We start from the raw sequence: 11,491 nt of genomic DNA on the forward strand, positions 1-11,491 counted from the left end.
CACCCTGCCCCCAAGCCAGGAGACCTCAAAGAAGGAGGAAGATGAACCTTACTGCTAGCCATGCACCAGCTCTCTTCCTTAGAAGGCACAAGGTCAGCTGGAGAGTCAGACAGAGACTTTATTTTCCACTTAAAGGCATACTGACCTTTTTGGTCTCCTCCAGTTTCATCTCTTTTGTTCTGAATGCAAATTGGGGCATCCTTCAAAGTCCCTTTGAAGATACTAAATTTTAACATGTTAAAAATTGATTCATACACAGCTTAATAAAAACATCATCTCTCTAAAAAACTCAGGAGTGTCTATGGCCATACCACCCTGAACGCACCCGATCTTGTCTGATCTCGGAAGGGCCTGGTTAGTACTTGGATGGGAGACTGCCTGGGAATACTGGGTGCTGTAGGATTTTTAGCGTAAAAAAAAGAAGGAGTTCGAGACCAGCCTAGCCAACATGGTGAAACCCCGTCTCTACTAAAAATACAAAAAATTAGCTGGGTGTGGTGGCAGGCGCCTGTAATCTCAGCTACTTGGGAGGCTGAGGCAGGAGAATCACTTGAACCTAGGAGGCCAGAGGTTGCAGTGAGACGAGATTGCACCACTGTACTCCAGCCTGGGCGATGAGAGTGAAACTTCATCTCAAAAACAACAACGAAAACCAATCTACTTATGCCTGTAATCCCAGCACTACAGGATAATGAGGCAGGTTGATTGCTTGAGTCCAGAGTTCAAGACCAGCCTGGGCAATATGGCAAAACCCCATCTCTACAAAAACACAAAAATTAGGCATGGTGGTACATACCTGTAGTCCCAGCTACTCTGGAGACTGAGGAGAGAGGATCTCTTGAGACTGGGAGGTTGAGGCTGCAGTGAGTTGAGATTGTGCCACTGTACTCCAGCCTGGGCAATGAACAAGATCCTATCTCTAAAAAAAAAAAAAAAAAAAAAACCCAGAATCCCAGTAATGTTTAGAACAAAGAGCATAAAAATGTACATTACATGAAAGTGTGAACCCCCCAAAAAATTTTATCGAATTAAACTTGTTTATGGGGAAAAATCAGAAAATATAAAAAGAAAATGTAAGACCCACTGTGATCCTCTAACCAGAGTTAATAAAGTCTAACATTCTGGTACTATTTCTTTACTGTCCTTTTCCTAAGAATGTTTTTATGTAGTTGATAGTGTTGTGTAGTTCTGGGTCCTGTTTCCCTTTTAATGTTAGAACATGTTAATAAAAATGCCTCATGGAAAACAAATTAGCTGGGTATAGTAGCAGGTGCCTGTAATCTCAGCTACTCAGGAGGCTGAGGCAGGAGAATTGCTTTAACCTGGCAGGCGGAGGCTATGCTGAGCCAAGATCACCCAACTGCACTCCAGCCTGGGCGACAGAGCAAATGATCCTAGGACTTTATAGGCTGGCCCCTTTCCCATGAGCCTTCCCTTACGGTGGGCTGCCCACATGCACAGTGCCCTCTTACCCTTGCAAGGTAAGCATGTGCAGTGTGTTTAGGAAGTTGCACGCATGCCCAGTTGAGGCTTTCTATTTCTGGTGGAGTGCCCCAGAACAACATATTCCACCATTTTCTCTCTTTTTATATATATGTATTTTATAAATATATTTTATATATAATTATATATTATATTTTATATAATTTAATATACAATTATATGTTTTATATTATATATATAATATATATAATATATATTTTTTTATTGCACTTTAGGTTCTGGGGTACATGTGCAGAACACGCAGGATTGTTGCATAGGTACATACATGGCAATGAGGTTTGCTGCCTCCATCCCCATCACCTATATCTGGTATTTCCCCCCATATTATCCCTCCCCAACTCCCTACCCCCTGCTGTCTTTCCCCTAGTCCCCCACAACAGACCCCAGTGTGTGATCCTCCCCTCCTTGTGTCCATAAGTTCTCATTGTTCAACACCTGCCTATGAGTGAGAACATGTGGTGTTTGATTTTCTGTTCTTATGTCAGTTTACTGAGAATGATGGTTTCCAGATTCATCCATGTCCCTACAAAGGACACAAACTCATCATTTTTTATGGCTGCATAGTATTCTATGGTGTATATGTGCCACATTTGACTTGTCCAGTCTATCATCAATGGGCATTTGGGTTGGTTCCAGGTCTTTGCTATTGTAAACAGTGCCACAATTAACATATTTGTACATGTGTCTTTATAATAGAACAATTTATAATCCTTTGGATATATACCCAGTAATGGTATTGCTGGGTCAAATGGAATTTCTATTTCTAGGTCCTTGAGGAATCGCCACACTGTCTTCCACAATGGTTGAACTAATTTACACTCCCATCAACAGTGTAAAAGTGTTCCTATATCTCCACATCCTCTCCAGCATCTGTTGTCTCCAGATTTTTAGATTTTTTAATGATTGCTATTCTAACTGGCATGAGATGGTATCTCAATGTGGTTTTGATTTGCGTTTCTCTAATGACCATTGATGATGTGCATTTTTTCTTATGTTTGTTGGCCTCATAATATGTCTTCTTTCGAAAAGTGTCTGTTCATGTCCTTCACCCACTTTTGAATGTTTTTTTTTTTTTCCTTGTAAATCTGTTTTAGTTCTTTGTAGATTCTTGCTTTTAGCCCTTTGTCAGATGGGTAGATTGCAAAATTTTTTTCTCATTCTGTTGGTTGCTGGTTCACTCTAATGACTGTTTCTTTTGCTGTGCAGAATCTCTGTAGTTTAATTAGGTCCCATTTGTCTCTTTTGGCTTTTGTTGCCAATGGTTTTGGTGTCTTAGTCATGAAGTCCTTGCCTAGCCATTTTCTCTCTTAATGCACATGCCCAGGAATGGCTTCTTCCCAGTGCCTTCATTCAATTAACACTTTAGTGCAACAGGTGTGGGCCATCAGGAAATGGCCTCTACTTGGCATGGGCTCCCAGTTGATCACTTTTAGAGAAGCAGTGTTATCACCCGACATTCCTAGTGGGTGGGAGAGAGCCATCTCCTGCTCGGCTCAGGCCTAACTACCAGTAACACCATGAACTCTTCCAGGCCAGTGTTCCCTGCTAGGGCCTGACACCTCTTCTTCACTATGGTCTGGGAGGCAGAACACCAAAGGGACTGTCCTGAGAGCAGCGTCCAGGGTGGGTGAACCATAACATGCACCTTGGCTCTAGCCCTTACCAGCTGTAGGAGTACTCAGTGTTAACACTGTATAATGAGACTAATACTCCTCATTTGGTAATAGAATAAGTGGGAGTGGCTGGGCACGTGGCTTATGCCTGTAATCCCAGCACTTAAGGAAGCTAAGGCAGGAAGATAGTTTGAGCCCAGGAGTTTGAGACCAACCTGGGCAACATAGTAAGACCCCATCCCTCCAAAAAAAATACAAAAAGTACTCAGGCGTGGCTGCACGTGCCTGTAGTCCCAGTTACTTGGGAGGCTGAGGTGGGAGGATCCTTTAAACCTGAGATGCAGAGGTTGCAGTGAGACAAGATGGTACCACTACATGCACTCCAGTCTGCGGAACAGAGCAAGACTCTGTCTCAACATAAAGAAACACAAGTAGCATAGTTCCTAGCAAGTAGATTACGTTTGTTGAGCACTTTTGCTGATTATCTTTGGTTTACAGCAGTGCTGATGTAAGTGTTCAGTATATGTTCAAATTGAAGGAAAAAGTGTGCCCTTAGTATGCCAAATACATTGTGAAAATGACATTTAGAGGCAGCTAGGACCATTTCCCAACATTTCTAACACATGAACATATTCTGCTAGCCAGAGTGTCAGAGGCATTTGAAACAGAGTGACTCTATCTTGAATAGGGGCTAGGTAAAAGAAGGCTGAGACCTACTGGGCTGCATTCCCAGGAGGTGAAGCATTCTAAGTCAAAGATGAGATAGGAGGTCGGCACAAGGTACAGGTCACAAAGACCCTCTGATAAAACAGGACGCAGTAAAGAAGCGGCTGAGGGTCGGGCACAGTGGCTCACACCTAATCCTAGCACTTTGGAAGGCCGAGGCAGGCCAATCACTTGAAGTCAGGAGTTCAAAACCAGCCTGGGCAACATGGTGAAACCCCATCTCTACTAAAAATACAAAAATAATAATAATAATTAGCTGGGTGTGGTGGTGGGCACCTGTAATCTCAGCTACTCAGGAGGCTGAGGCAGGAGAATCGCTTGAACCTGGGAGGCAGAGGTTGCAGTGAGCCAAGGTCAAAACACTTCACTCTAGTCCAGGTGATGAGGGAAAAAAAAAAAAAAACGCAGCTAAAACCCACCAAAACCAAAATGCCCATGCAAGTGACTTCTGGTGGTCCTCACTGCTCATTATATGCTAATTATAATGTATTAGCATGCTAACACTCCCACCAGCACCATGACAGTTACAAATGCCATGGTAATGTCAGGAAGTTATCCTATACAGTCTAAAAGAGAGAGCAACCCTTCAGTTCTGGGAATTGCCCACCCCTTTCCCAGAAAGCTCTTGAATAATCCACCCCTTGTCTAGCATATAATCACAAAATAATCATAAAAATAGCTAACTGTAGCCCTCGGGGCTGCTCTATGGAGTAGCCATTCTTTCATTTTTTAAATTTCTTAATAAACTTGCTTTCACATTACTCTATGGATTCACCTTGAATTATTTCTTGCAGAAGATTCAAGAACTGTCATTTGGGGCCTGGATTGGGACCCCTTTCCGGTAAGACAAGTATACAGGTTTGTTATTTTTTTTAATTTAGTTATTAAGTTCTTTTTTATTTTTTTGGAGACAGGGTCTTGCTCTGTCGCCCATGCTGCAATCATATTTCACTGCAGCCTTGACTTCCTGGGTTCAAGTGACGCACCCACCTCAGCCTTCTGAGTATCTGGGACTACAGGCTCATGTCACCACACTTGGCTAATTTTAAAATTTGTTGTAGAGACACGTGTCACCATGTTACCCACGCTAGTCTTGAACTTCTGGGTAGACATATGTTTCACTTTGCAAGAAGTCGCCGGTTTTCAAATGTGATTTATCATTTTTTCTTTTCTATTTGTTTTTTGAGGTCGATTTATCATGTTTTCATTCCTACCACCAGAATTTCTGTTGCTCTACATCCTTGTGGACAAAAAACATTGTCAAGCTTTCTCATTTCAGTCATTTCAGCTGGTCCCTAGTGTTCCATATTTGCATTCCTTTTCAGGACTGCTGATGTTGAGCATCTTTCTATGCTCCTTTTTAGTTTTTCACCTGTCCCTGACTTGAAGCTCAGATATTTCCATGGCATTACTGGCCCTGTGTACATCTTGTTATGAAGTATCTGTTCAAATCTTCCCCCACCCCGCCCCCACTTTATTAAAAACTGTTTTGTTTTATTTTTTAAGAGATAGGGTTTCACTCTGTTGCCCAGGCTGGAGTGTAGTGGTGTGATCACAGCTCACTGCAGCCTTGAACCCCTGGACTCAAGTGATTCTCCCGCCTCGCCTCCCCAGTAGCTGGGACTATAGGTGAACAGCACTGACAGTGGAATTTTTCAAACTAGAATGACTCCATCTTGAATAGGGGGTGGGTAACATGAGGCTAAGACCAGCTGGGCTGCATTCCCAGGAGGTTAGGCATTCTTTTTTTTTTTTTTTTTTTTTGAGACAGACTCTCCTTCTATCACCCAAGCTAGAGTGCAGTGGCATGATCTTGGCTCACTGCCCACTCCGTCTCCCAGGTTAAAGCAGTTCGTCTGCCTCAGCCTCCCAAGTAGCTGGGATTACAGGTGCCCGCCACCATGCCTGGCTAATTTTTGTACTTTTAGTAGAGATGGGCTTTCACCATCTCTACTTGGCCAGGCTAGTCTGGAACTCCTGACCTCAGGCCATCCACCTGACTTGGCATCCCAAAGTGCTGGGATTACAGGTGTGAGTCACAGTGCTTGGCTGAGGTTAGGCATTCTTAGTCACAGAATGAGACCGGAGGTCGGTAAGATTGGTATCACAAGACACAGGTCATAAAGACTCTGCTGATAAAACAGGATGCAGGGAAGAAGCCGGCCGAAACCCACCAAAACCAAGATGGTGACAGAAGTGGCCTCTGGTCATCTTCACTGCTCATTATACCCTAATCATAATACATTAGCATGTAAGAGACACTTCCACCAGCACCATGACAGTTGACAAATGCCATAGCAACACCAGGAAGTGACCCTATATGGTCTAAAAAGGGGAGGAACCACCAGTTCCTGGAAATCCCACTCCTTTCCTGGAAAACTCATGAATAATCCACCCCTTGTCTAGCATGTAATCAAGAAATAGGCCAGTGCGGTGGCTCATGCCTGTAATCCCAGCAGTTTGGGAGGTCGAGGCAGGCAGATCACTTGAGGACAGAAGTTTAAGAGCAGCCTGGGCAACATGGTGAAACCTCATCTGTACTAAAATTACAGAAATTAGCCTGGCATGGTGGCGTGTACCAGTAATCCCAGCTACTCAGGAGGCTGAGGCAGGAGAATCACTTTAACCTGGGAGGCAGAGGCTGACACAGTGAGCTGATATTGTGCCACTGCACTCCAGCCTAGGAGACAGAGCGAGATTCCGTCTTAAAAAAAAAAAAAAAAAAAAAATCAAGAAATAACCATAGTCCAGGCTGGAGTATAGTGGCACGATCTTGGCCCACTGCAGCCTCCACCTCCTAGGATCAAGTGATTCTCCTGTCTCAGCCTCCTGAGTAGCTGGGATTACAGGCATGCGCCACCACACTGGGCTAATTTTGTATTTTTAGTAGAGACAGGGTTTCACCACGTTGGCCAGGCTGGTCTCAAACTCCTGACCTCAGGTGATCTACCCACCGCAGCCTCCCAAAATGCCGGGATTACAGGCGTAAGCCACCACCTGGCCAGTATCTCAGATATTTGGCTTCCTTATCTATAAACTGGGGCAGTAATAATTTCTACCTTTCAGGGTTGTCGTGGGTTTCACGTGACACGATTCGTGTAAAACACTAAGCGCTGAGCTGCTACAAACTATTATGTGTTGGTGGCTGGCTGTTGCGACACAGTCCACGGCCCGAGACGTGGAGGCAGCAGCATCCATCTTGCTCTGCCTGTTAGTCCGAAGCTACTGCTCACTCATCAAATACACCCACCTATCCTTTTGCACTGTCAGTAAATAAATGAGGCATCACCAGTTGGTGACCGTAATCGCCATTTTCTGGGAAATTCCCTATTTCAAGTGTTTGATTCTGTTAGCAGAAAACAAGTTGCAGCTTCTGGGAAAAGGAACAAAATTCCTACCCATCTATGATGCCATTTCTCTGGGCAGGTGTTTTTTTTTAAGCCATGCCAGGAGAAAGAGTGATTTGTGCTTTGCCAACCTTATATCAGGTAGGACTCAACTTGTTGCCAAGTGACAGAAAACCCAACTCAAACAGAAGAGGAAATTTATTAGTGGATAAATTACAGGGTAGTTCTGATTCACAAGGATTGAGAGTCAGTGAGGCTGTGGTCCCCTAGTGCAGACTAGCAAATCTTTCCTATATACAGAGCCAGATAGTAAATATTTTAGGCTTTGCAGAACATATGGTCTTTGTTGCAGCTGTTCCACCCTCCTACTGTAGCATGCAAGCATCACAGTAAATATGTAGAAGAATGAGCATGGCCGTATTCCAATGCAATTTATTTACAGAAGTGAGTGGTAGGCTGCATTTGGCCCATGGACTGGTTTGCTGACCCCTGACTTTAGAGGAAAATCAGAATGCAATTAGCCAAAGAAAGGGGATTGAATACAGGTGGCAAAAATACAAAATTAACTACCATGTTAAGCTCCAAATTCTCCTGGCATAATCTTTTCTGTCCTCTTAAAGCAAACACAGGGAAGTGAGGTGACTAGTCTGGTCCATGGATCCAGTTTATTTGGGTGGAACAAAGTTCTTTCTCTCTGTGGATCTATTTAGTATATCAGGGGTTTAAGCCCAGGGCCTTCACGATAAGTACGGTATATGCTGGGAAGCTCATGTGCTGAGGTTTTACTTCTTCTGTGCCCACTCTAATTTCTTAGGCTGATCTCTGGAATTTTTGTTTGAGAAGGAGTCTCACTCTCATCGGCCAGGCTGGAATGCGATGGTGCGATCTTGGCTCCCTGCACCTTCTGCCTCCTGAGTTCAAGGGATTTTTCTTGCCTCAGCCTCCTGAGTAGCTGGAATTATAGGCATGCGCCACCATGCCCAGCTAATTTTTTTGTATTTTTAGTAGAGATGGGGTTTCACTATGTTGGCCAGGCTGGTCTTGAAATTCTGGCCTCAGGTGATCCATCCACCTCCCACCTGAAGTGGTGGGATTATAGACGTGAGCCACTGTGCCTGGCCCAACCTCTGGATTTATGATTGTCCATGGATCAAGATCCTTGTACTTTCAATGATACAAGATAATGCATTATGGATTCCTCACTTTCCAGATGTGCCTTGCTGCTGTTATGATGAGTGTGCTTTTTATTCACTGGATTCACAAAATGTGTTAGATGTATGTACTGATCAATGTTAGCAGAATGTTAATGAGCCATTATATACTCATGCTTTAGAATGTCTTGGTCAGATAAAAACTTTGCCAATATAGCACTGGCGAAGGAATTTTAAAGATTTTATGCTGACCAAATATTAAATAGTTTGAGGCATCTTGTGTTGAGCAAATGTAGTCAGTGGTCCTCTGTGAGATGGTAAAGAAACTGTGGACAAAGTCTTTGAGATCTAAGCTACCCTAAAGGAAAGGAGTCAGAGGGTTTTTTTTCTTTTTTTCTTCTTTTTTGAGACAAAGTCTCACTCTGTTGTCCAAGCTGGAGTGCAGTGGCATGATCTCGGCTCACTGCAACCTCCACTTCCTGGATTCAAGTGACTCTCCTGCTTCAGCCTCCCAATAGCTGGGACTACAGGCATGTGCCACCATGCCTGGCTAATTTTTGGGTTTTTAGTAGAAACGGGGTTTCACTATGTTGGCCAGACTGACCTCATGATCCTCCCACCTCAGTCTCCCAAAGTGCTGAGATTCAGGCGTGAGCCACTGTGCCCAGCCTAGTCAGAGAGTTTCTAAAGGAGGCCAGGCATGGTGGCTCATGTCTGGAATCCAGTACTTTGGGAGGCTGAAGTGGGAGGATTGCTTGAGTCCAGGAGTTGAGACCAATTGGTCTCAACTGGCGACATACTGAAACCCCATCTTTATTTAAGAAAAATACAAAAATTAGCCAGGTGTGACGGTGTGCACCTGTGTTCCCAGGTACTCAGGAGGCTGAGGTGGTAGGATCGCTTAAGCTTGAGAGGCGGAGGCTGCAGTGAGCTGAGATAGCACCACTGCACTCCCACCTGGGTGACAGAGCGAGACCCTGTCTCAAAAAAAAAAAATTGTTGAATTTCCTTTCCTTGATAGCAAGTAATGAAGCATTCAAATCTTAAACTTCTGTAGTGAATCCATTGTCATGAACATCTCTAGATTGTCAGGATATGCATGGAAGATCCAACACTGTTTCTTTGTTATTCCTGGAAGGATGATTCTGGGTAACCAGCTACTGACTGATGTCCAGGATCACACTGGATATCTCTAGCTCAGAGGTGTCTGGTCCTAAGGTCAGATCTTAGGACCTAGAACCTAGGGAGTTTCAGCCATAAGACATGCCCCTGAGCCCATGAGGTGAGAAAAGAATTGGATGGAGTTTCACCATGTTGTTCTATCATGCCACTGCTACCCACATTAACAGGCTTGTTTGGAAAGCCTAGGAATCAGGAGGCCCTGGGGCTAGGGACAGGCTATACCTTCAGAGGGAATAGCTCAACCCTCCTGATGAGCTCCCAGGAATCGATCTTTAAATGCCTGGGCAAGGCTAGAACATTGTAGATGAGTCCAGCTGCAATCAGTTGCCATCAGGGGAACCCAGCTTCCCAGTGACATCAGGATTAGTACATAAGGCTTGGTATTGGGCTATCTTCAGGTGGATGTACCCTGCAAGAGTACCTGTATTTTCTCTAGAGGTGTCTAATACAGGCCTTCTCCGTCACTGAATCTTGCATTCTCTAAAATTAAGTAGATCCCTTTAAACCCAGATCCCCATTTTATAGGTTTGATTTTACTGAGTCACATCATAGCTTTCAGGACTTAAAATTGTGCCTTAATAAAGTAAAAACATTAGCTGGGCATGGTGGCATGCACCTGTGGTCCCAGTGACACAGAAGGCTGAGGCAGGAGAATCACTGGAGCCCAGGAGGTTGAGGCTGCAGTAAGCTTTGTTTGTGTCACCGCATTCCAGCCTGGTGAGCATGAGACCCTGTCTCTATAAAAAAAAAAAAAGTAAAAATGTAAGTAATCGTTACTTGTTTGCCAAGCAAAATATTTCAGCATGAGGTCCTCAGTGGTGGAGAACTTAAGAAATCACGAGTGCCCAACCGTGTTGCACTATATTCTTGTAAAATATATTTTGGTTCTGTCCCCTAATCCTCATGTGCTAACAGGGATATATTGTTTTTTCTAGAGCTCATTTGCAGGAATTTAGATCATTATTTCAGACCTTCCAGATCTTAGATTTGGTTCAAAAGATCAAGAAGCACTTCCTTCATTCATAAATATTTATTTAGGTTCTATACGCCAGCGTTCTATATGCTAGAAGCTTAACTTTGTAATCTGGTTTGATGCGTTGCGTACAAATGCACAAAAACATAGGTATTAAGCTGTTATCCACAGTAGTTTTTAATAACCGGAAACAATCCAAACATCTATCAATAGGTAGGAAATGGTTCATTCAAACAACGGAACTTTAAAATAATTAAAAAAATATTTTTATGGGTATTAGTATGCAAATATATCAAAGGAATAAGACCAAAAGTTGTAAAATAAGTTATTTCATCCCATTTTTGCAAACACATGTGAGAAATTGGTAAAAGTGATTGCATTTGGGAACAGACTGGAAACTTTAGTTCCATATGTATTAAAAAAAAAAAAGACCAAGGCTGGGCATGGTGACTCACACCTGTAATCCCAGTACTTTGGGAGGCCAAGGCAGGCTGATCACTCGATGTCAGGAGTTCAAGACCAGCCTGGCCAGCGAGGTGAAAACCCACCTCTACAAAAATACGAAACTTTAGCTGGGCATGGTGGTGCATACCTGTAGTCCCAGCGACTTAGGAGGCTGAGGCAGGAGAATCACTTGAACCCAGGAGGCAGAAGTTGCAGTGAGCCAAGACTGTACCACTGCACTCCAGCCTGGGTGACAAAGTGAGCTCCATCTCAAGAAAAAAAACCAAAAAACAACTTTGCTTTGATAGTCTCATGAGCATGTGATTTGGATGGGGAAGATTAATTTTTTAAAGTCAATAGTTCTGCTTTTTTTAATGATCATGTATTGCCTTCCTAACAGAAAAAAATTATTTATACACTATTTGTACAAATAGTGGGAGGGGATATGGGAGGAGATACCTATTCACACAAAATGGTAAGCTTCATCTCAACCCATCACTGGTATAAGCGTTCTCAGGTTCTTTTCTTCCTACAGCTGGGAAGTCAGGTTTT

Source organism: Callithrix jacchus, chromosome 20, assembly GCF_049354715.1.
Source record: "Callithrix jacchus isolate 240 chromosome 20, calJac240_pri, whole genome shotgun sequence".
Lineage (NCBI taxonomy): Eukaryota > Metazoa > Chordata > Mammalia > Primates > Cebidae > Callithrix > Callithrix jacchus.